Source organism: Callorhinus ursinus, unplaced genomic scaffold (genome assembly GCF_003265705.2).
Source record: "Callorhinus ursinus isolate GAN/ISIS: 27379988/994484 unplaced genomic scaffold, GSC_fseal_2.0 scaffold14, whole genome shotgun sequence".
Lineage (NCBI taxonomy): Eukaryota > Metazoa > Chordata > Mammalia > Carnivora > Otariidae > Callorhinus > Callorhinus ursinus.
Window position 1 is genome coordinate 17644722 of NW_027397076.1, and position 27452 is coordinate 17672173.

At 35.2% G+C, this 27452-nt stretch overlaps 1 long non-coding RNA gene across 2 annotated transcripts in view; it reads right to left on the bottom strand.

Annotated features, from left to right (window-relative positions):
- Nucleotides 1–25399, bottom strand: part of LOC112831893 (uncharacterized) — a 90658-nt gene extending 65259 nt beyond the window's left edge. For both annotated transcript variants that reach the window (XR_012380656.1, XR_012380657.1), the window contains exons 1-3: nt 25200–25399; nt 8297–8395; nt 7126–7200 (exon numbers count right to left, since the gene is read on the bottom strand). This is a non-coding gene — a long non-coding RNA (uncharacterized lncRNA). The remainder of the gene's footprint in view (nt 1–7125; nt 7201–8296; nt 8396–25199) is intronic.
- Nucleotides 25400–27452: the final 2053 nt, after the last annotated feature.

Sequence of the window (27452 nt, forward strand, 5' to 3'; positions counted from 1 at the left end):
GAACACCAAGTATTAAATCAATAGAAAAGCTACCAGCTCCAAATGGAGACCAAAGAATCATGGAGTTATCACCCATAGAAGCAATCGAATGAAATATGTATCAAATAGTGAATTATATTAATTTGCTGCCAATCTGAATTGAATAAAGCAATATGGCATATATTAGCCAATGGAAGAAAAAGAATGTAAGTTCACTGGACTTCCAATTACCCTCCCACCCACCTAGAATTGTTGGTCAACTTGAAAACTGCTCTGCTTACGTTTCTTTATGGACTGCTTTTTCTTATCTTTTCTTTTTAAAGTGCCTTTTATTTTCTTTCACTTCTAAATTTTTTAAAGATTTTATTATTTATTTATTTGAGAGAGAGAGTATGAGTAGGGAGAGAAGCAGAGGGGGAGGCAGGGAGAACCTGAACCAGACTCAGTGCTGAGCTGAGTGCAGAGCCCAACGTGGGGCTCAGTCCGGACCTCAAGATCATGACCTGAGCTGAAACCAGGAATTGGATGTTTAACACATTGGGCCACCCAGGCGCCTCTCTTTCACTTCCATATTGAGTAGAACTGTGAAAAAGTAATGATTTACTACAATAGATAAAAAAGAGACTGGTAGGGACCAATGGGATACATTTTGATCCGTGAAAGTCCTTATCAGGAAAACCTCATTCTTTGAGAACTGATTACATGAATTCCAAAATAAAAACTTGAAAAGGTTCTTAACTTGCCATCTAGTGTCCCAGAATCCCATGCACTTTAGCATCTGTCCCAGAGTTTTTAGTTTTCAATGAAATATTACTATTAGTTGTTGTATTAAAATAAGATGGGATGTATTGTGTAGACAAACAATTTGTACCTCCAGCTTTGGTCATGGTCTGATCTAGTGGTATGAGATACATGTACAGAAAACAGAGTTCTTCTTATGACTGCGTAAATCTGAAAGATGACCAGAGAAACTTCTCTAAGTTAGAGGAAAGTGAGGTAACTAACATCTTTTCAAGGATAGTGTTCAGGGTGTTAGCTGATAACTGAAGTGCTCTCAGAATTAGGTGGCCAGACACAGTTAACTCTTTCCAGTCTATGTAGGACTAGGAATTATTTGTCCTATTGACCCAGCCGTGTACCAGCTAGTTTAGTTGTGGCCTCTGTTAACACCCTAAGGAGATGCACTTAAGTCACTTGGCCACCAGTCAGTGGAGGCTAATGAAAATGGGGAAACTTATACTTTTGAATTTTAGACAAAATATACATGGGGATCAGAGGTTGAGCTGTCCTGCCCTATGGTAGTGAAAAATCTTGATGCCTTTGCTACAGTGATTTTCTCCAATCTTTCTCAATTTACAAATATTATTTTTTTGGTTTGGTAACGCATTTCTTTATTTTACAGTAAACTCTTATGACAACAATGAATGTAAACAAAAGTCAATGTTAGTAAAATGCCTCTGGCATTTTAATTTCTCTAGAAAGTTGATGATAAACATGTACCTTCCACAAAATCTTTGCTGATATTTACCACTTACTACAAGATATCCACAAGTGATATCCTTGAACACATGAAGACCAGAAACTGCCACAAAGCCTCGGCATCTACTTCAAAAAAATTAGGGGTTATTTTAAGAACCCACACAACTTCAGCAAGTATGATTACAATTTACTCTGTAAAGTTTGATTTTGCATTTAGATCAAATTTCTTGCTTTTTAATTCTAAGCTTTCCTGTGCACATACGGAATGTGAAGCAATAGCTGTGATACCAGCTCCATTAACAGAAGATTTTCAAGAACACACAAATAATACACATTTTACATGTTATCAGATACTCTAAATAGAATAACAAAAAAATTAATTCTGATAAATGTGATATTGTTTCATCCAATTCATGTAATCTAAAAAAAAAAGTTTTAGGAAATTTGTTAGGTGAAATGTGAAATACCTGACGTCTTGAATGCTAATATAAATTCAACTAATGTTCAAAATCAAATGTGATTTTTGAGGTGAGAGTGTGAATCCAATTTTTGCTGGAGCACATTGTGGAGGAAAAACCAGGTTCTTACTAATTAAGAAAATTTAAGGAATAGAAATATTCTTGGAATTGGTTGTGATAAACACCTAATTTATAATAGTGCAGAAACTAGCTTCATTATTATACCAATCCAAAAAGAAGTTGAAGTGTCAAAATGTGTAACTACTTTTATACAGACATAGGGAAAGTAACTTTTCTGAAATGAAGCAGATGTTGAACACAAAAGACTACTTCAGCTTTGCAGTGTATGTTTTCTGACTTAGATTCCTTTCATCAATTTGATTTTAAACATAGATGAGCTTTTGAAGTCTACTTTGTGAATCAACTGTATATACTATGATACCTTTTAAATGTTTTGGTATATCAGCCCTTTGAATTTTGTTTACATTTCTTTTAAAATTTCTTTGAAATCTTTCATCAAAGTATTAAATAAATAGAGCCCCCATTAACTTTGGCTTTTGAAGCTTTTATTGAATCAAAGTTTTATTTAAAATAGAATGGGAACAGGAAAACATTAAAATTTGTCCCCGTGAAAGCAAGGGAGGAATTGAACAAATTGGATGATGAGAGTTTACATAGTGTTGAAGATTTAATTTTGTAATTGCGCTTTAGAATAGTTCCACTTGTACAAGTCTCTTTTGATTGCGTTCCTATTTTTAATTTGATAAATTTATATTCTATAAGGGAAGGAACGGAAATTAAGAAGCCTTACAATTTCACAGCACCTAAGTTTGGCAACCAATCAAAATACACAAAGAGATATTATTTGATGAATTTTATCTTGCGAAAATATTTGTCTAAGAAGGGTGCTCAACAAGTCAAAACTACAGTACTTGTGAAAATACATGAGTTAAAGTGTTCGCACCTTCAATTGAGAAAAAACAATTAAGAATTGAGAACTCTCACTTCACAGAACGTAACTCTGATCTTGCTAGACGGTTCAGCACCTGTGAAGTATGTTCATCTATTAAAATATTAGAATCGGGGCACCTGGGTGGCTCAGTCGTTAAGCTTCTGCCTTCAGCTCAGGTCATGATCCCAGGGTCCTGGAATCGAGCCCCACATCGGGCTCCCTGCTCAGTGGGAAGCCTGCTTCTCCCTCTCCCACTCCCCCTGCTCGTGTTCCCTCTCTCGCTGTGTCTCTCTCTGTCAAATAAACAAATAAAATCTTAAAAAAATAAAATAAAATATTCGGATCTTTAGAGAGGAGTCAATTGAAGATGCCAATTTTGTTTCAGCTCTCAACTAGTCATAGTGTTGATGGATGGTCCCCTTACTCAGAATGGGCTGTCTATTCAGAAGTCCAGAACACTCCAGCTTTTCCACAGGCATATTATACCGATGGATGTTACAGTGGGAGGCATTGAACAATCTACGCTGACATTTTTCTATTTTGAAGCATTTTTTATTGCACACAGAAAAGTACACAAATTATAAGTATACAGCTAAGTGAATTTTTACAAAGTGAATATGTCTGTGTAAGCAGCGCGCATATCATAAACAGAACACAACCACCGTCCTGGACGCCCCTACACTCCCATGTCACCTCTCACCTTACTTCACTCTCACCCTCAGGGGAACCCATATCAACACTTCTAAAGACGGATACTTTTAATGCAAGTTATCATGTGCAGGTTTTTGAACTTTCTATGAAACATGCGAACATGCTTTTTACATCTGATTTATTAAATATTTTCATGAGATTCATTCACATTTTCTTAAATATTAGTAATTTTTAATATTCTCATTTCTGTATATTATCCCACTGTAAAAATAAACTATAGATCACTTACCTATATTACTCTTGTTGGATATGTGGGCTGTTTTTGGTTTGGAGCTTATCATGTATAAATGTTATGAATATTCTTATACATGTCTTCTAGGAATTTATGCATTTTCCTAATGTAAACTTTCAAAACCTCATTTTATATTTTATTTTAAATAAATTAAATGTTTTATTAAAACAATTTCTCTTTTTTTTCCCCAGATGAATGACAGGGCAGTGTAATGCTTTGAGTAGATAAGAAAACATTTTACACTTTTACCATAAGCTTCTACCATGAATTTGTTTTTCCCACATCCACATATTCACTCATTTTATTTTCTGCTCAGACATGGCATCCAGTAGCAGTCACCTTATAGTTGAAACGCCAGTTGAGGGATGGCCTCAATTTTCAATTAATTCTTAATCAAACTTTAATTGACTGCTTTCATAATCTTACAGAAAAGATCCAATAATCAGTGGAAATTTCAACTACAGTAAGTTGGATTCTACCTGATTATAGACTTTGTTCTTTTGGAACAAAGTGAGTTATAGATAAATAAATTAGTCAAATAAATAGGTTGTCCTAATTTATTGACAATACTTTTTCCGCAAATGCCAAGTACAGCTTAGGTAGAAAAATTAAATAATAGTTTCAAACCCATTCTAAAGAATCTTCAGAAAAAGTAGTTATGCTTACATAAACTATATACCAATACTGAATGGATATTAAACACTTGGTATGGAATTAATTCATGACTGGGAGATTTTTTTTCTTTCATCTGAGAAGCAGGATATTTTATTAAAATGGGATCAGTTGTTTTGATGGTACACTTTAGCATTATCTAGTTTAGTACAGATTAGCTTTGCAAAATTTGAAATTACTTGATTGAAATCATATGAACTCCTTGGGAAAATCAAGACCTGAGAAAGAAGTCTGTTTTCTCTAGATATTTCTGTGCTTAAGAGTCATGTTAGAAATAGAAATTAGCAAGAAACTACTAGTAATTGAGTAAGTGTAGGGGAAATTCAGCCAATTTAATATTGTTTAACCATCATTTTATATGCCTGAATCACTGTATACTTAGTGATATTATGTTTCTGTTTCTAAATGTTTAGTAAAATAATTTCAACCTCTATATGATTGAATAAATTGCAGTAAATTCAGACCTATTTAACCACTGCAATGTAAATATAAGTTATGAAATAAAATGGTGTTAGATAGAATATTAGTTCCTTGATACTGGAACAAAAAATGATGGAGTCTCTCCAAACATTTTTTAGAAAGAACTGGGAAAAAAACAAAAAACAAGCAACTAACCAGTCAAATCAAATAGATTTAGATCTGACTCAGGATAATAATAAAAACAACAGCAGCAGCAGCAAAAATCGATAGTAATCCACAATGCTTATTGGGGTTGAATCATCTCTGTGCTGGACCTCATGTTAGCCCCTGCTTTTGCAATGACTCATCTTACCCCAGCAAAAACTGAGACGTCGGGAGGTTCGGGACTTGCACAATGTTGCAGAGCTGGTAAATGGGAAACCTGGAGCTGGATTTCAATGTCTATTCTCTCAACCACTCTAATGGTTTTCACTGGAATCAAGAGGGATCTTTAATAAGAAATAATAGAGGGAGTAGAGATTGTCATAGCATGATTTTTGTCTGTCTTAAGTACTCCTTCATTTCGCAAAGAGCTCATCATGCCAGGAGAGGTGCATGAACTGATTGTCCTACATGATAGCGGCAGACAAATTCCTCACGTCTGCTACGAGGTGACAGTGTGCGCAGCATCTCTAAGGGAGCTGTAAGCACAGCCTAGCACTGTTTCACTGTGCATTTGGCTCTCCTGGCCCTACAGTAAATGATCTTTTAAAACTCAGTTGTTGTTGTTTTTTTCCCCAAGCGCCTCTCATTTTTATTCCTAAAGCACATTTTTCACTGCCTTCTCACCACCCACATCAAGGTCAAATACCTCTCTTTCCCGTTGCTGTGCTTTTGCTCCTGCCTACACCATTTCACTCATTCCTCCTACCCGCTTCCCTGATGTCGCCTTTCATTTTAAACAAGTGCATCTTCCACCTACCTGCACGAAGATCTGAAGATTCCTTTAGTGAATTCTAGCGGCTGATATATAAATAGATATATTTTTCTCAGGCAAACTTACTCCAAAAAACTATAAGTTTGCTTTTCAAGTAAAATATATGCCCAGTACTATATATATATATACTCTTCTGAATGCAAGTAGTTAAATGAATACACTTCCTTACTTACTGAGCCTTACCAATAAGTTATGAAATTTTTTTGGTATGATCTGATATAATCATGATTTGAAAATTTATTTTCTTTTATATTTTTAAAAAAGATGTTATTTATTTATTTGGGAGAGAGCACCCATGAGCAAGAGAGCACAAGCAGGGGGAGCAGAAGAGGGAGAGGGAGAAGCAGATTCCCCTCTGAGCAGGGGCCCGAGATCAGGACCAGAGCTGAAGGTAGCCACTTAACCAACTGAGCCACCCAGGTGCCCCTGAAAGTTTATTATCCTTTATATTAAGAATAATAATTCTGGGGCGCCTGGGTGGCTCAGTCAGTTGAGTGTCTGCCTTGGGCTAAGGTCATGATCCCAGGGTCCTGGGATCGAGTCCCATGTTGGGCTCTCTGCTCAGCAGGGAGCCTGCTTCTCCCTCGTCATGCTGCTCCCCCTGCTTTTGTTCTCTCTCTCTCTCACACAAATAAATAAAATCTTTAAAATAAAGAAGAAGAAGAATTCTATACTGTATTTTTATATTAGTAGGTCTCATGATAGATGGTTATTTTTACATTATCTTCTTGTTGGCCAGCAATTAAGAAATCTTGACTTTTATTCATTAAACCATTTTATATTATTTTTGAATTCTAAAAAAAATGCAATACAAATAAAGATTTTCTATGCAATGGATTTTATAACTTTGGTCAATTCATTCAACAATGTTATTTGGCACCCTTATGTGCCAGGCAATACTGTTCCCACAGGAATACAGTGGTATGAAAGACATCGAAAATCCCTGTTCTTATGAAGCTTACACTCTCTCTAATAGGGTAGACAGTAAAACAGTTAACAAAAAGACAAAGTAAGATATTTAGTATCTTAGAAATATTAAAGTTTTTTCAGTTAATGATCAGTGGCCCAAGGAGAGAAATAAAATGAGGGGAGTGGAGTACAACAGTGGTAGGGTCAGGTACAAGTACCTTCATGCTTCATTTACTATGTAATAATTGCAATTGTAGATTTTAAGGACCTAACAAAGCACTGCTATACGTGATGTTGTCTTCCAGTATTTCAATGTTATCCATCCTGTGTTACTTACTTCAGAGACCATGTGTGGCCTTTCAGCACTGGAATGAGAGTGGGGAGAACAGGCTTTCATTTTCATGCACAAAACCTTAGGATATAAAAAGAGTTCTTATTCACAAAATGAGGGATTTGTATAAGTCAGGGTTTTTTAACTAAGGGACCTCTTCAAAACCTTTAAGTGAAATATTTAGCATTTCCTTCAATAAACTAATAATCATATCAGTACTACTTGAGAAATTTTCACCAACAGAAGTCACAGATCTTCTTGTATTATATTACAGTTGTTATGGATATCCCAAGTTATCATTTATTACCATCACTATTGAGAAATCATAATTACTAGATACAAAGTATGATCATGTCATTAAATGCAATAAAGAAGCACAAACATTACTGCAACAAAATTTGCTTTAAACACCATAATAAAATCAATTTAATATAATTTGTGTTCTTTCTAATCCTATTTTTTTGTGAAATAAAAGAACAGGATGTTATTAGACGGTTCGAGGAAATAAAAATACATCAATATAAAATAGAATATATCTATATACATTCTATTTTAAAATACCAGTCAGGAAGGGACTTTGTAGGAAGTGATATTTGAACTGAAAGCTACAGAATGAGGAGCAGTGAATCATATGAAAAGCAAAGGAGGAGACTCCAGGACAAGGGAACAGCATAGACAAAAGTGTCCAACAGGAAAGAACTTACTTGGTGAATTCTGTGGAAGGTAGGAAAAGACAATGAGTGTGGTGAAGTCTAGAGCTGTGTGTTTGTCTCTAGCCATGCTCAGCTGCATGGGAGCATGAGCAAAATTGGTGGGTAGATGAATTTGAACAAGGGTTGCAATTTAACCAAGAATTTGACACATGAGGAGTGGTGAGGACATATGCTAGGTGTTGATAACAATGATCACCAGGGAAATTAAGCAAAATAAGAACTATGAAAAGTATAAAGGTGGAGAGATAGAAGTGGGTAGTGAGGATGAGGAGAGTGGGGCTAATGATATATAGGTTCTAGTGAGGTCTGAGGATTACTGGAGCTGGATATTAGAAGGAATGAGTAAGAAGTCTACTTTAGTAGTACCAGCAAGAGATGACAATCATTGTTGCCTTAATCAGTCCAAGCTGGTACAACAAATACCATAGACTGGGTGACTTAAACAATAGAAATTTATTTCTTACAGTTCTGGAGGCTGGAAGTCCAAGATCAAGGTGTCAGCAGCATGGAGTTCTGGTGATAGTCCTCTTCCTGGATTGTAGATGGATGCCTTCTTGCTTTACCTTCATATAACAATGAAAGACATCATGCATGTTTTTTCTCCTTCTACTAATCCCATTCGTGATGGCCCCACCTTCATGACCTAAGTACATTGTAAAGGCCCCCACCTCTAAATACCCTCAAACTGGTGATTAGGGCTTCAACATCTGAATGGGGAGGACATGGCAACTATGGAGATGCAAAGAAATATATAATTCAAGATACTTTAGTGCTGTTATTGCCAGGACACTGAAAAGGAAGCTCAGGGCAGTTAGGATTTTTTTTCTTTTGCCATTTTGTTCCCAACTCTTAGAATTGTGCCAAGCACACAGAAAATGCTTGATAAATGGTAACAAATTAACTTAATGGATCATATGCATAAGCAAGATGTAGGATGACTACCAGGTTTCTGAATGGATGAAAATGTTAAATTAAGGAGGAGGAGGTGAGGGAAAGGTTTGTGGTTATTTCTTTAACATGAATATAAAATTATTCATGTTATCATCATCATCTTCTATCAATAACAGTCTTTTCTGAGTACCTGTTCTAGTAGAAATACCATTATAGGCACTATAAGAAAAAATATATGAGATATATGATTCCTTCTTTTCTAGGGATAAGAGCATGTGGGGGATTTATTGAAATTTAGGCAGGTATGGTAGAAAAGGGCAACAGATTTCTCCCCAGAAAAACCCAAACATTTAAAGAAAATGCAGAAATGTTTCCAATGTCTCCACTGAAAACTGCTTTGAAATTTGAATCCCATTCCCAGCTAAACCACCAGTCAAGTGTGAACAAAATAATAACAGTTTTAGAATGTGAAGACTAAAAAAGTCTTCACATTCTAAAAGGTATTATTTGAAGGTATACCTTAGCAGGGCCAAAAATAATTCAAGTAAGCAATTAATTATGAAAAGTCCTTGAGTGCACTTAAAAGAAAATCTCTGGATTATAGACTTACTAAAGTCTAAGAAGTCTGCCTGATATTGTCTTTTAACAAATATATTATTTTTTAAAAGATTTTATTTACTTATTTGGCAGAGAGACAGCAAGAGAGGGAACACAAGCAGGGGGGTGGGAGAGGGAGAAGCAGGCTTCCCGCTGAGCAGGGAGACCGATGTGGTGCTCGATCCCAGGACCCTGGGACCTTGACCTGAGCCAAAGGCAGATGCTTAACTGACTGAGCCACCCAAGCGCCCCTAACAAACATATTATTAAGCCATAGGTCAACTTACTGATTTGTTGAAAATAATTACTTCTTACTCTATACACCATTGAGAAACAGAAGAAAGCAAAGGAAATTAGAAATACCAGGAAAAAGAGACGGTGAAGCTAGAAAGTCATAACCCAAATAATAAGTAAACAAAATGTAACATTACTTTTAGCAAATTACTTAAATAAGAAAAAGATAATGCATTTGGTTTTGATAAAGTTTTCCATTTAAATGATACAAAAGAAATGTAGATTTCTTTTCCTCTTCAAATCCATTCCCACTAGTTAGGCAGTCATGCAGGATTTCAATATTTTATATACTTGATATTAAAAATCCATTTATTTTAATATTAAATAATCAAGTGTCTTTAAGCATAGAAGACCTACCCCACTAAATTGGAGGTTCTGTCTTATTCACTTCTGTATGAATATCACCAAGAGCAATGCCTGCCCTGACACACAATAGCAGTTAGTAAATATATTTTGTTATAATCACGGGACAGAACATACCTGTCATTCACTTTGATAGAAGTTCAAGGCAAAGGGGTGAAGGGAAATATAAAGAAATAATTTGTTGCGAGTATTCCTTGGTAAAATAATAACAACCATAACAAATACATCTAAAAGAAAATGAAGGAACAGGACACATTCCCTGTCCTCATGGAATTCACAGCCCAATTAGAGACCATATATGAATATTTGAAAAAGAAAATATGGCAGTTTCTATGATGTTGTCATTAACAAAATATAATGCAAAAAAAAAGTCAGTTTACTTGAGAGAGGCTGAGGGGGCTGGGAAAGGAAGACACATGTGATAAACCTTAAAAATGAATAAGAATCCAGCAATTGCACTACTGGGTATTTACCACAAAGATACAAATGTAGGGATCCGAAGGGGTACATGCACCCCAATGTTTATAGCAGCAATGTCCACAATAGCCAAACTGTGGAAAGAGCCAAGATGTCCATTGACGGATGAATGGATAAAGAAGATGTGGTATATATACACAATGGAATATTATGCAGCCATCAAAAGGAATGAGATCTTGCCATTTGCAATGACGTGGATAGAACTGGAGGGTGTTATGCTGTGCGAAATAAGTCAATCAGAGAAAGACATGCATCATATGACCTCACTGATATGAGGAATTCTTAATCTCAGGAAACAAACTGAAGGTTGCTGGAGTGGTGGGGGGTGGGAGGGATGGGGTGGCTGGGTGATAGACATTGGGGAGGGTATGTGCTATGGTGAGCGCTGTGAATTGTGCAAGACTGTTGAATCACAGATCTGTACCTCTGAAACAAATAATTCAATATATGTTAAGAAAAAAAAAGAAGAAGATAGGAGGGGAAGAATGAAGGGGAGTAAATCGGAGGGGAAGACGAACCATGAGAGACGATGGACTCTGAAAAACAAACTGAGGGTTCTAGAGGGGAGGGGGGTTGGGGGATGGGTTAGCCGGGTGATGGGTATTAAAGAGGGCACGTTCTGCATGGAGCACTGGGTGTTGTGCACAAACAATGAATCATGGAACATTACATCAAAAACTAATGATGTAATGTATGGTGATGAACATAACAATAAAAAAATTTAAAGAAAAAAAAGAATTCTCAAGGGGGCAGGGGATGGAATGTGGCAATGAAAACAGCATGTCAAGAGGAACATCACAGGAGAACAGCAGTCTTGATGTAGGGGAGGGCCAGACACAAGATAGGAGAGGTAAATGAAGACTAAGTAAGCAAACAGAAGGAGTTTAAACCTTATGCTTTGTCCCTTTACACAGATACAGTTAAAACAAAACAAAACAAAACCTGTCAACTTCATCATTAAAAGAAATGTTCTCTTGGAAGAAAGGCAACTTGGCGAATGAAGTGAAAGCTCATTTGGAATAAGAGTAAGAATGTAAGAAAGATATGTAGACAGATGATCATGAAAAGAGGGATCACCTTCCTCAAAATGGTGACTCTAGATGATTCTTCATATAGTAAGAGTTTTACTATAAAGAGCAGCTTTTCTCCTTCCAGCAAAACACAAACTAGACACCAACACATGTATAAAAAATACAAATTATTTAAGAAGGTTGCTTATGGGCCCCAATGGTTCTTGAAACTCAATTTTATTTCATGTGTTTTTCTTAAACTTCTCTATAAATAAGGGGTTATAGTGCATCCATGCCTAATATCTGTTCCCTGCTAACTGCCCTTGTATTACAAGTATAGAAGCTATCACTAAAGCAAAAGAAAGAAAGAAGGAAGGAAGGAAGGGAATAAATAAAGAACAAAAGACCCAACAAAAGAAGAAAAAAAAATCAAGTTGATTAATGTACCAGGAATTTATGCACATTGCTATACTTAAGCATTTATTGGCAGAAAAGCAAATACGCATTTTGCTTGCTTTCATTTTCCCAAAGCACAACTTAATTAATGCTGTCATATAGCTTTTGGTAACAGATTCATACTGTAACTGTCCTCCCACGCCACAGGATCAATGGAACCCTAGAAGCTACAACAGAAAGAAATTAGAACGTGCATCAAATTTGTGAAGCTCATAAAGAAAACACATTTTCCCTTCATGTATTTTTAAAGAGATTCTGGCTTCATTATATCTTGTAAATGGTTTCTCTGTTCAGTACAGCAGATAGAATTGAACTTTGGTGGTATTCCATTTTTCAGAAGAAGAGAATGCCATTCAGTTTTAATAAAGATTTTAGTGGTGATGTTATTATGTTTAGATGCCCAGTTAGTCTGTAGGGGCTTTGTAATATCTGAGAAAGAACCTGGAATATACAATCATTAATTGTCTTATTTTCTTCTTTCCTTACTCCTTAGCATTTGAGAATCACGTCTGATTTCCAGCCTTGAAAGATTAACTTTTTGATCAGTTGTAGCTCATGCTTTGTTTTCAGTAACATATTGAATTATGTAATAGAAAAAAATAAAAATAATAATTTAGAACAGTATTTATGATTATGTATTCATTTTAATCAGTTTGCCTTTATAGATAATATAATTTTTAGGTGAAAATACTAGTCTTGGAGTCATAACACATAAGTAATTAATTTAACCCCAGGACCAAACTCCCAGTATTGATAGAACTGAATTGTATTTAGAAGAAATACATTCTCCTAGAAGGAAACATAGGCAGTAATTTCTTTTATATCAGCCATAGAAACATTTTTCTAGATATGTCTCCTCAGGCAAGGGAAACAAAAGCAAAAATAAACTATTAAGACTACACTAAAATGAAAAGCTTTTGCACTGCAAAGGAAACCATCAACAAAATGACAATGCAAGCTACTAAATGGGAGAAGATATTTGTAAGTGATATATCCAATAAGGGGTTAATATCAAAAATATATAAAGAACTTACACAACTCAACACCAAGAACCCCCAAATAATCTGGTTTAAAAACTGGCAGAGGACCTGAACAGACAATTTCCTGAAGATGATATACAAATGGCCAACAAATGAAAAGATGTTCAACATCACTAAACATCAGGGAAGTGCAAATCAAAACCACAATGAGATATCACCTTCTACCTGTCAGAATGGCTAGAATAGAAAGACAAGAAGTAACAGGTGTTAGCAAAGTAGTGGAGAAAAAGGAATGCTCTTGCGCTGTTGATGGGCATGCAAATTGGTGCAGGCACTGTGGAAAAAAATATGGAAATTCCAAAAAAAATTAAAAATAAAATACCATATGACCCAGTAATTCCACTACTGAATATTTACCCAAAGAAAATGAGAGCAGTAATTTGAAAAGATATAAGCACCCCTATGTTTATTGCAACATTATTTACAATGGTCAAGATATGAAAGCAACCCAAGTGACCATCAATGGATAGATAAAGAAGATATGGTATATATAAAAAATGGAATATACCCAGCCATAAAAAAGAATGAGATCTTGCCATTTGCAACAATATGGATGGACTCAGAGGGCATTATGCTAAATGAAATAAGTCAGAAAGACAAATATCACATGATTTCACTCATGTGGAATTTAAGGAACAAAACTATCAAACAAGGAAAAAGAGAGATAAATGAAAAAGCAGACTCTTAAATAAAGAGAACAAACTGGTGGTTGCCAGAGGGAAGGTGAATGGGGGGATGGGTGAAATAGGGGAAGGGGATTAAGAGGTACAAACTTCTAGTTACAAAATAAATCACAGAGATGAAAAGTACAGAATAGGAAATATAGTCAATAACATGGTAATAACTTTGGAGACAGATGGTGACTGCACTTGTGGTGAGCACTAAATACTGTTTAGAACTGTTAAATCATTATGGTTTCACCTGAAACTAATATGAACTGTATGTTCACTATGCTTACATAAAAAAATACTGTTTCATGCAAATTTAAAAAAATGAATCGCTCTCATTCCATATGTAGTTATTTATTGCACAACATATTCCTTCTGATTTTCTACTTTAGGTATTTATTATTTGCTTTTCCTAGATTAAGTCATTTCAAAATAAAATAATTGTTGAAAACTGAATAATTAATTGCAAAAATCTATTTGTTCAGTGTTGATTTTAATATTTTATAATATTGACAGCAAGTACTATTTAAAAACAAATTTAACTTACGGTTTATCTTTTTGGAATCTTTGAAAAAATATTGGGCCCAGGGACGCCTGGATAGCTCAGTCTGTTTCTCGATGGACTCTTGGTTTTCTGCTCAGGTCATGATCTCAGGGTCATGGGATGGAGCCCAGGCTCTGCACTCAGCAGGGAGCCTGCTTGAGATTCTCTCTCTCCCTCTCCCTTTGCCCCTTCCCCCTGTGCTCTCTCTCTTGCTCTCTTCTCTAAGATAAATAAATCTTTAAAAAAATGTTGGGCCCAAAATTCTTAGACTTATTGAAAAAGTTTTTGATTTAAAAAAATGCTTGAAACAGTATATAATTTTTCATACCTAAAATTGTTGATATTTCAACAACTCTTCTGAAAAGATATGATATGCTCTTATATCCATTGTTGTAAGATTTCTTGGATTGGTTGGATGATCTAGCATTACATAAGTGTTCCTCCAAACATGGTTTAATATTTTGGAGTCAGAAGAACAATTTCATTATATGTTCATTTTTTTTTTTTTACTGTTGTGATCACAGCCAGATTTGTAAACCCTGGTTTCCTTATTCAATGACTAATTTTAGCGAGCTGTAGGATTTTCAATAATAGATTTTATGACTTTGTATCTACATATTCTGCACAGACTATTAAACTAGTTTTAATTCATGCTGGCAGTATAATTTAGAAAGGAAAAGAGGTTCATTAACTTTTTTACTACCAATTTAAGATTTAGTTTCTTTATTTCCCTTCTGTTCTAAGTAATGATGCACAACTTCAAGATAGTGTGCTAAAGTGATTTTGTTATTTTGGAACAACATTTAAAGAATTTAATATCATCAATGCATTTATAATATTTCTAGGCTCTCTGCAACATGGATGAAAATATTGACTTTTTTTTCTGTAGGGAGTTATAAAAGGGTCATTATTAAAAATGATCAGAAAATTATGTGATCTCGATTAATTCTAGTTACTATTAATTTAATATATGAAAATATTTTGTCAGAGCAATGGAATTCAACTTTTTATAGTTGAGTCTGAATAGGAAAAATGATATTGATAATATAATGAAAAATTATATTGGGTTAAGGCATTGTACAATTGCATTATTGTATTACCTCATTATTGCATGCAATGAAAAATTGATACTCAAATATCCCAATGGCTAAATTCCTCTCTTTTCTGAAACTGTGTGAATGCAATTGATAAAATCCTGATTCTTCTGAGCACAATAAAGCACATGAAGAAAACATTTTTTCAGCTAAGTCTTTTTTCCACAATCATGATACATATATACATATATATGTATATATACAGGCACACACACACATATGAGATACATATATATATATATATATATATATATATATACACATACATAGAAAACTCAGCTCTTAATGATCTGGAATTATTTAATAGATATATTTAAGAAATATAATAATATATAATACAATAATATCAAAATTTAATCAAAATTCAATGACTATAAGTGCCCATTTTAGGTTTTTCTATGTTGTTCACCAAATCTCTTCATATGATATGCTAACACTTCACTCAAAGACTATCAGGGATAATCTAAAAGAACTAGTTGCCTAGCTGTGGAGTAGAGATTGAATTACTTTTGACAGGATTAGTAGGCTACCCAAAATCTTAGCAATAGGTCAAAATTTTAGCAGGAAAACTCTTTACCTCTTTAATGTAATTTTAGGTGGAGTGCAATTATTATATTGTTAGCATAGTCCCTTTTCACTGCATATGAGGCCTCTACTATCATTTTCTGTCAATTTAATTTGTGTTTTCTTAAAAGTGCTTCCAAGCACATGTGTGTGTGTGTGTGTGTGCACACGCACACACACCTATACATGTCAAGGATTTAGGTTAGGGATTAGCTATTCCGAAGTATTTCATATATACCAAAGAATGTTGCCATAACCTAGACTTTTGCTGTCATATAGTTAACATGGAAGTTGCATAAAATAGAGGGTAGTTTGCAATAACACATAAAATGACATTTAATGGATGTGCGAATCTCAATTCATGCCCAATCTCAGCTGGAAATTCAGAGAGAGGTCTTTCCTAGGAAACCTTGGAATAAATAAAGAAGAAAAGGCTGGAGATGGTACGACCATAAATTGGGATGAGTTGAACTTGATGATCTATATTTCTTTTACTAATGGGGGCAGCATGTACTAATGGCACTTTGTAAGTAAACACATATTGTATTCCAGGCACTTTAAACAACTCTTCACATGCATTACCTCTTTTAATCCTCACAGCAACCTCACAAGGTAATTATTACGATTATACCCATTTCACACTTGAGAATATTGAGGCAGAGCAGGTAAGCACCAATCATTTATAATGCCTGGAAGTGCCATTCGCGTTCTTAAGAATAAATATTCAATAGAATGTGAATTTTACCTGTTGGTATTGCACAAAGTGCACCCTACAAAGATGATGGATGGTAAGATAAAGGAACTGGAGCTGAATCTGTGTAACTGAAGTGTTGAGTCTGTGTTCTTAAGTATTTCACCCACCCATCCTAGGAAATAGTACTATTCTAGGAATCCAATTTTATTTTTTTCACTTAATTGTTTTTAGTCAAAATTTTATTGATCATATGAAACCTATCAATGTTGGTATAAATCTACTAGTGTTAGTAAAAACCACTACAGTTTTTTCTTTCCTAGTACAACCACTGTGATTATTGCTAAAGGATCTCAGGGTCTGTCCACTCAAACATCAGCCCACCAGATTTATCCTAGTAAATTATCGTTCTTCCTCCATACTATTTTGGGCATCAATTTCATGAAAAAAATTAAATATTGAGAAAAAATTACTGATTATATTTCCCAGATTTTAGAAAGCTTCTTACAAAACACTGTACAGATCCATAAAGCTTATAGTACATGATTTTCATAACCAGTCTCATAATTTTGTGCAACAGACCTTGACCAGGAAGAGCAATATCTTTTAAAAATACTATTTCTTGGGGTGCCTGGGTGACTCAGTCAGTTAAGTGTCCAACTCTTGATTTCTGCTCAGGTCATGATCCCATGCTCATGAGATGGAGACTACTTTAGGTTCCATGCTTATTTCCCTCTGCCCCTTTTCCACCCCACCCCATCCCCCCCCCTCACACATGTGCACTCTCTCTCTCAAATAAATAAATCTTTAAAAATTATGCTTCTCATGGAAAAGAAATTTTAAGTGTAATTATTTTTACTTATGCTTTCTTTTTAAGGAACTCACCTGCTAAGTTTTTGGGAGCTGATAAGGTACATGATATTATAAGGACAAAATAAACAGAACTCTTTATGAAAAAAAGATTCTAAATAGTATTCTAGAAAGCTGTTCTTGGAAGTTTGTTAACCATTGTTTTCTGTGCTTGTTAATGTATTAAAAAAAATTTTTTTGAGAGGGACCATTGACTATGGGGATAATTTCACCTCACTTTTCCATGTATTCAGCCACAAATTCTCACTAGACACTTCAAATTCCACAATAAAATCTTAATCATAACCTCAAATCTGGTTCATTAAGACATAAATATACACTTACCTGCAAAACAAAGAATTGTTATGGTCTACATGCTTTCCAGAGAAGATGTCACTATCTTGTTGAAACTCAACTTCTTTCAATCATTTGAGAAAAAAATTATTATAGGAAGATAACCTAAAAGACAAGTTCTTTTCAAAAACTGTGAAACACCATAATGTCATTGTAATATTCTTGTTGGGAATGTCTTCATTTGAAAAGTACATTAATAGCTTACAATATCATTAAAGTTCACTCTGATGTTCATAAGATTTTAATGAATAAACATTAGCATGAGTTGGTTGATTCAGATGTGTCACTCAGCTGGCCTAGAAGAGCATGACTTATTTATGAGACTGAAAATCTCCATCATTATAGAGTATTATTTATCTATCACTGAAATCTGAGAAGAGAAAAATATTGATCATCAATAGAGACTTGAATTTAAAAAGAAAAGATCATAAGTACTAGAAGAATTACAAAGAGGGCCAATAAAAATTTAGGAAAGCTGTTTTATTATTTGAAGCTGACATAAATAATATATCTAATTAATTTAGCAGCTCTTGATAATTGTTACAAATATCCATTCATATCAACAGCAACACAAATGTATATGGGACAGATACTTCCAATTGCTCAATATTTACTGAATAGTAGATATTTGGTAATGGATTGAATTTTGCTTGAGATGTCAATGTCTTGCTTAAAAAAAAATAAAATTACTTCTTGACCCCTTTGAAATAGGGGTGGTTATATGATATATTCCTGGATTAATAAGGCATAAGGTGATTAATTCTAAGAAAGCACCGCCTCTTCCTGCTTACTGCCCCTTCCTCCTGTATGCCTGTGGTTAAGCACCATGGTTAGAGTTGGAACAACCATTTTGTGCTCATAAGGATAAAAGTTAGAAGATACAGGTAACAGAGCAGCTCAAAACAGTCCTAACTGACACAGTACACAAAGGAAAACCAGAAAAGAGTAGAATCCTGAGCAAATTATATCAACTTGGGGGGTAATATCAGTGGATTCTGTCTTGCTGGACTGTGTAATACTGTGGAAAGCCTGATTCAGGGCCTTCGGTTCTTCCATATACAAGTAGAACAACACTTGACAAGATAGTGTACTTCTCCAGGACTTTTATTATGTCTAAAATCAAGAAGTTAACCTCAATAATTTGTTTTCAACTGAGGAGATGGAAGGTCAAAATTTTGAGACTGTACTTTTATATTGCATATGTATTATTATGTTTTTAAAACTACAAAGATAAATTATGGACACTAAAGCTTGACAGCTTCTATACCAGTTTGAATAGGAAAACATATTCAGCTGCATAGTGATTTTCAATAAAAAAAACCACAAATATCCTATGGAAAAGTTATATTCTTTGAGGGGGCATCACATTTGTAAATTTATCAAAAAGAAGATGTGGCTTATAGTAGTACATTGAACCATCATTCTAACTGATGTTTTTTAAAGATTTTATTTATTTATTTGAGAGAGAGAGAGAGCACAAGAGGGGGGAGTGGGAGAGGGAGAAGCAGACTCCCTGCTGAGCAGGGAGCCTGATGTGGGACTCGATCCCGGGACTCCAGGATCATGATCTGAGCCGAAGGCAGTCACTTAACCAACTGAGCCACCCAGGCGCCCTTTTCTAACTGATTTTTAAGAGGCTTTTAAAGTTCTATCATTTTGTGATTAATGATCAATATCACAATGCAGTTGGTAATGGAGCTGGAAAATCCTCGATTTCAAGCCCAAAGTGATTTCTTTTGTCTAGTGTATTTATGTATTTATTTATAATAAACATAAATATAGACCTTTATTTATAATTGGATTCAAAAAATATTGTGAATATGTGCAAATTTGGAAATCATTCCCTGCAAATTTAAATAAGGATTTTCTCTGATTCTCATTGCCTCTTAAATTTTACAGACCTGTAATGGTATATTTTTGTTTAAGAACTCAGAAGTAGACTAATATAAAAGTTGGGACCCTGGACTCTTTATTGCTATGACCTTGCATTTCTACATGAAAGTGCTTCTTTATGTGTTTTTCAATATACTCTCAGAATTTTATAGCCCAATCTAATAACTGTCACAGAAGTCTTAGAGGAAATATGGACATATATAACCAGCAATCTGGAATAGTGGCTTTGATTTCAGATGAGCTTCAAAAGCCCTTTAGTTCACATGTAAACAATCCGTAGTGCATGATGTAACTTCTCTCAACTTCACAGTAAATATCCATGAAAACATACAAAAAGACTAAAATGCCCAAAACAGAAAAAAACAGAGTAAGCTAAATGTAAGGAAAAACTATTTGGTAAAGCCCAGAGGTCAATTCCTACTTAATGCATTGTCCATGGTCATGTGTTGAAAAATACAACCTTGGAATACTCATCACGCCTCCATCCTCTGAATTAGAACACTGCAGGGAACCATTTTCTCCTTACCTCCCACCCCCTCCCTGAAATAAAAAAAAAGAAGAAGGAAGGAAGGAAGGAAGGAAGGAAGGAAGGAAGGAAGGAAGGAAGGAAGAAAGAGGAAGATTGAAAAGCATCCTAGCCTCAGCACTACCTTGTTGCCCTCCTCTCTAACTCTATGACATACAAAATTGTCACTCCTATTTCCAAATGCCCAGGGACTATTTTTGGAGATAGATTCTATCGCTCCCTTCCACTCCCATTAGCTTTTTTCTGCTTCCATCCCTTCAATGATACAACACCCAGTAGGTGACATGGCAGGAAGTGGGATATGATGTATAGAAACACATTGAAACGTGTGTTGCTAAATTGTTGAAGAAAAAAAACATTGTTGTCAGGAAAAATAGGAAGAGCACCAAGAAGTGCTGTGTGCTTTGGGATAGAATGTTTCCTATCTTTATTCTTGTAGTATAAGCCCTGACAGTTGGTTTTTCTTTTTTGTAATCCAAGTGCCTGACTTAAGCTTTATTTTTGAGGCATCCACTTAAATAAATGCATTGCCAGTCACACAACTATATGGATAAAGAACCACCTGCACCTGCCTCCCAGGCTCCTTTGTTTTAGAGATCTTGGTTGATTTTGATAACTGACCATTGGCCTTTCCTTTTTTTTTTCTCTCTCTTCTGTGCTTTAAATTCCCTCTCTTATGTTTAAAATTCACCAATAAAGATTGATCTTGCAAAACCCTAGGTCCCCACCCTTGACCCCAATAAAAGCAGAACCACAGGCCTATGCACTCTTTCTTTCTATTTGAGACTTCAGTATGTGGCCCCAGGTGTGCTGTGTAATTTCCAGGACTTGTAAGTAATAAACCATGTCTCTTTTAAAAGTTTCCTGGCAGTAATTGTTAAAGGCATCTTGCAACCATCATAAGAAACACAAGGGCCAGTCCAGCCACAAAACTCGTTATTGACATGCTGAGACTAGAACAAAACAATTCGATAGTAAAGGACACAGAATTTCCAGGTGAGAGAACCTGCATGAGGTTGAACCTCAGTCCAGCAGCCCTACTTCAATAAATCTCTACTGGATACCACAAAGTGAATTAGGATCCTTGTGCATCAACCTGGCTTCTTGGTCTAGGTCTGAGGATGTGTATAGTAACTTAGAGCAAAACAAATACACAGTGAAGGGGATGCAAGTCTCAGATCCATCAAGGTATCTCAAAAAATTAAAAATAGAAAAGCCATATGACCCAGTAATTCTACTACTGGGTATTGAAAATGAAAACACTAATCCCAAAAAGATAGATGCACCCCTCTGTTTACTGAAGCATTATTTATAATAGCCAAGAAATGGAAACAACTGAAGTGTCCATTGATAGATGAATGGATAAAGAAGATATGTATATTATGCATATACATAATGGAATATTACTCATCTATAAAAAGGATGAGATCTTACCATTTGTGACAACATGGATAGACCTAGAAAGTACTATGCTAAGTGAAATAAGTCAGGGAGAGAAAGAAAAATACCCTATGATTTCACTTATATGTGGAAACTTAAAAAATGAATAAACAAAAACAGACTCCTAAATATGGAGAACAAGCTGGTGGTTGCCAGAGGGGAGGTGGGTGGGAGGGTGGGTGAAATAGATAAAGGGTAGTACAAGGTACAAACTTCCAGTTATATAATAAATAAGTCATGTAGACGAGAAGTATAGCATAGGGAATATAGTCTATAATATTGTAATAATGTTGCATGGTGACAGATGGTAACTATACGTATTGTGGTGAGCATTGAGTAGAATTGTCCAGTCAATATGCTGTATACCTGAAACTAATAGGACATTTTATACTAATTGTATTTCAATATTGTTTTTAAGAAGGAGGAGGGGGGGAGGGAGGAAAGAAAATCTCTGTTCTACCAAATTCTAGACAGACTCATCATACCCCATTTAAGGGTAGCTGAATATTCAACAGACAAAGCAAACAAGCAAACAAATGAAATGAGGTCTTAGAAAAGGCAAGAACTGTCATGAAGAATGAGAGTAAGAACTGAAGTTTGAAAATTATTTTCTGAAAGAAAGAAGACATTCAGAACATCGATTTAGAACATCAGGTGCATGTTCTTGGCAAGATATGGAAAAGAAACATGAACAATAGCAGAGACAAGGCTGAAAGTTGGTCACTCAACCAATATTTATTGTGAGGTAGGAGACAGACACATGCACAAAACTCAATTTCAAAAATTCCAGAATTATTTTCAAAAAAAGAAGAATGTAAAGTATGCACCTGTTGTTAAAGAGGAAGAATGTAAAGTATGCACCTGTTGTTAAAGAGCACAATTGATGCTGCAGAAAGTCAGTTCTGAGGAATTGTAAACAGAACAGATGAAAATATAAAAGCAAGGGAAGAAAATGGAACTAAGAGTAGTTTTAACCTAAATAATGTGAAAGTAAAATAAAGAAAATAAACAAAAATTCTCAGCTAAAATAGAACAAATTAAAAGAGAAACCATCTCTGTAGGAAAAGAAAAGGGGGAGAAAGGACAAGTCTATGAAGGGCCATTGTAATTCCTAAAAATAGAAACAAACCTCACATACCCTAATAATTTCCTCTCTGAATTTCCAGGCTATTGAAGCAAATACATCACCTAAAGAGATATTCCAAATGTACTGGTCTCTAATCTAGAAGTTTCTGCTCAGCATCCCATCGCTTGTTCTCATGAACAAGTGCTTCGTCATGGCTTGCTTTCATTTTACAAAGAGAACAGAGGGCCTAAGGACCTAAAAGACAAGACTAATTAGTCAGCAGCAGAGCTGAGATTACATGCCTGATTTAGAATACCAGTTTAGAAATCTTTTCAAACATGCAATCCTTTCTTACTTGTTTACTACACATCTGTTCAGCAAGCACTTTTGCACATGGAATCTACTTCAATACAGCTGATTTTTTTTTAAAAAATAAAAAGGATAAAAGAAGAAGGAGAATAGCATTTAATAGGCAGTGGAGGAAGAAAAAAAAGACTTAATTCTGTCCACCTCTGTTATTTTTTTATTCAGTGAGAGTTTTCCATACAGGCAGCCTGAACATCACTTGTATGCTCAGAAAATTTCAAGTGACATGTCTAATTTGTTTTAGCCCTTGGATCATAAGAACTATTGGTTAAAAAATTGTGTTTGGCAGTGTACTTACTTCTTATTAATAAAGTCCTTAAAGTATGCACCATAAAGATTTCTATTATTCAATTTGAAAGAATTGCTTCTAAAGAAATATTTCCATACACTCCACTCTGAACACCAGTGAACAATCTGAAACATTATACAAATTACAAACTGCCTACCACAGTTTGTATGTAGTTAATGTTTAATAATCATGTACTTGATTTTCATTTTTGTTTTAGTAGATGAAATGTCTTGTGACATACCCAATTCACTGTTTAAAAAGTGATATCTTTTGGGGGAAAACTAGGGGAAACTAAGGAGAGCCTTTGAGAGATACTCTCTCCATATTCTAAAAGGATGCCTTCAACTCTTCACTGTTTTCCAGATGCAGTGAAATAATGGACCATATTTTTGCTGCCTTAAATGTGTGAATAGTAACACATTATAACTACTGTTAATTTATTTATTTTTCATCTCTTCCATCTAATGAAAATCATGGAGCTCCCACATAGGTGATTTGCCATAGAGTTTGTCTTTGTGAAAGCAATAGATGTTAGAATCTTAGAGAAAAACAAACCAAAAAAAAAAAAAAAGCACTTTTATCTCTGCTAAGAATGAGAAGAAACTGTCATTTGTTTCATGATTTTTTTTTCATAAAAATTTCTGCTCTATTCAAAGCTTACTTTCTCATTCGAATAAAAGAGAATCAGCATGCATTGAAATGTATTAATAGCAATAGTAAGGTATAAGGACAATTTGACATTTATTCTATCTGGTTCCTACTCCCTTATTCCTTACTTTGGTTTTTTTTTCTTTTTACAAGGAGGATTTTTATTAAGTAAATAGAAAAGAGCAAGTGTTTAAAAATTAAAGCCAATATTTTCACTGTGTTGTATTTTTTTAAGTTTATCATAATACATTGTTTTAATAATCCTGGACAATCAAAAACTTGAAAATAAAACATCTTTACTCTTAAGAGTGAAGATGATACAAAAATTTCTTTGTGATAAATTTTAAAAGTAGATTTTAGATGACTAGGTATAGCATGATCCCATTTTATAAAATAAAAACTGCTCCCCACATAAACAAACATGCATATGCATTAATTTGTATACATAGACATTTGATTATGCATATAGGATCTATATAATCATAGGACAAATACCGTGAATCACTTTTTACCCTTACCTTAAAAGCCAACATATTCACCTAATTTCCCTCTTACCTGGTTTCTCTCTCTCTTTTTTTTTTATTTGCTTGTTTCTCTACTTCTTCCAGTCCTCTAAACTTCAAGTTCAGCCAAAGATTTGTTCTTGAATCTATTCTCATTTCATCTACATTCACTTCCTTGGTGATTTCATCCATTCTTTATCTTTAAATATACCTATATGCTGATGACCCTTAGACTTATATCTGTATTTTGGATCTCTTCCCTGCCTCCAAATTCATATCCAACTGCTTCCTCACATCTCCACTTAAATAATTATCTCTAAGTTGACATGTCTAAAATTGAACTTTTCTGGGGCGCCTGGCTGGCTCAGTTGGTTAAGCCACTGCCTTTGGCTCGGGTCATGATCCCAGAGTCCTGGGATGTATCCCCGCATCGGATCGGGCTCCCTGCTCCTCGGGGAGTCTACTTCTCCCTCTCCCTCTGCCTGCCACTCCCCCTGCTTGTGCTCTCTCTCTCTCTGTCAAATAAATAAAATCTTTAAAAATAAATAAATAAAAATAAGATTGAACTTCTGGTTCTTACATCATCCTAAACTTGTTCTAACAATCCCCTATCTCACTCTATGACAACTCTGTCTTTCCAGTTCCTTAAGGTTAACAATTTGGGGGCATCCTTGAATCTATTCTTTGTTCCATCTAAACCATTTGTCCCACATCTACACCATTAGCAAATCCTGTTGGCCTTACCTTCAAATCATACTGAAAATCCAGTCACAGTAATCCCTTGTCATCACCTGTGATCTTCCTCTCCCACAGTTGCCCTGACCAGCAGTCAACCACAGTTTGGAAGCAGATGGTCCAACTGATGACTCATCAGAAGGTCAATAGTGGTCTAATGTTATGTCACAATGCCTGCATCATTTACCCCACTTCATCTCGTCATGGAGGCATTTTATTATCTCACATCATCACAAGAAGGCTGAGAATAGTACAATAAGATATTTAGAGAGAGAGAAAGATCACATTCATATAATTTTTATTATATTGTCATAATTATTCTATTTTATTACCAGTTATTGTTGTTAATCTCTTACTAGGCCCAATTTGTAAATTAAACTTCATCATAGGTGTTTTATGTAGAGGAAGAAAGAACTAGTCTATATATGGTTCAGTACTGTCTGGGGTTTCAGGCATCCTGGGGGGTCTTGGAACGCATCCCCCCATAGATACAGAGGGAGGGGACTACTGTCCTGGAATTTCCAGGGCTACACTAGTGCAAACCTATTTCTGAATCATGGCAAGACTTTGTTGTCTTCTTGAGTCGTGCTTTACCCCTTCGGTGTGTTTTCAACACAGCCAGCATGACCCTTTCAAGCCGGACTGAGATTGTTTCACTCTTTTTTAAAAATACTCCTTTATTTTTTTTCATCTTAGAACAAAAATCAAAGTACTTACTATGACATATATCCTTGCCCCCTCCCCATACCCACCCGGTAATAACATCATTTCCTTTTTATCTTTCCTTCCAGTTTCACACAAATCTTCTTACTGTCTTCAAACCTTCTAGTCATACTCTCAGTTCAGAGCCTTTGCTCTGGTTATTCCTTCTGCCTGGAATGTTCTTTTCCAGAGATCTGCATGATTTGACTTATCAATTCCTCTATAAAGTTTTCCCAGCCCCCCAACCTAAAATTTTAGTATGGACTCCCCTAACACTTCCTATCCCCATCCTAATGTCACTTTTCTCTGTACCACTTATCATTATATTTTTTTCACTTAATTTTTTATGTATGCTTTTCCAGTCAAAATATAAGTTTCATGAAGGAAGATAAATTTATTTTTTGCTTATGGATTCTGGGCACCTACAATAGTTCCTGGCACATGGTAGGTGTTCGGTGAATAATAATTATTTTCTCCAGGCAATAGATTGGAAAAAGTGAAGGAAGAAACTTTTAGTTCTTTTTTACATCATTTTAAAGAAGAGCATGGGTAAATTTTACTTTCCTTTCCATATAGGATTCAAAAATAGTGTGATGCAGAACTTCCTTGTGATAAAATTGGAAGTTCTAACAACATTTTTCTCACTGGTTGATAATTTCAAAATTTAGGGTCTGAATACTTATTATACTTGTCAGATCATATTCTCATTGATCTTAAAACAGGAAGCATTGCTAATTGCTTCCATGCTAAAACCAATGACATTATTATACCTCAGGACAACTTGGCAAATGTGATGATTTATTTATACCAGGCTAAGGAAATTTCAGGTTGGCTTTCACATCAGGCCCCTCTATAAGTAGAGATTCCATTAGAGGACCAAAGCAGCAAAAGTCTGCATAGGAGGGGCTCCAAAAAGAGCCATGGGTTGGAAAAGCCAGGAGTACAATATTCAGAATTGTAGGTAACTCAGATAAATATTAGATGGAGGAAAATGATGACTGTGGCTAACAGGATTTTGCTTGAATTGGAATTTCAATGAAGGGCTTCTATATGTTATGGGAATCTTCAAAAGCTATTTGGATCCCCAACTACAACTAGGACATTGTAGAAGCTGGCAACTTACAGAAATCAAAATGTAAAGCAGTGACCAAGTCAGAAACCTAAATCTGAGTGACCCTCCTTAGAGTGGGGAGAGAGAGGACTCAGGCTCTGAAACAAGGCATTAAAGCTATTGTCAGCAAAAGGGGGTAAGCTTTGGCTCATGCAAAAACCTAGTAGTCAGCACTGGGATAAACATCCCTACTCCCTGACCACGGATCCAATGTAGTAATGCAGCAGTCACTTATGGGGCACAGAACCTTGGGCTGCCTGGATTCTGAGGCAGAGACTGCACTGTTCATTTATCCCACCTCATGTCTACATTGTCCTGTGCCTTTGCAGGGTGGGGAAGACATGGGATCAAAGAGAGCTAGTGGTGGTTTACCTTTTTTTTTGAGATTTTTTTTCATTGTCACAAATTATTGTCATTCATTCATTCAACCGATAGTTATCCGATCACTG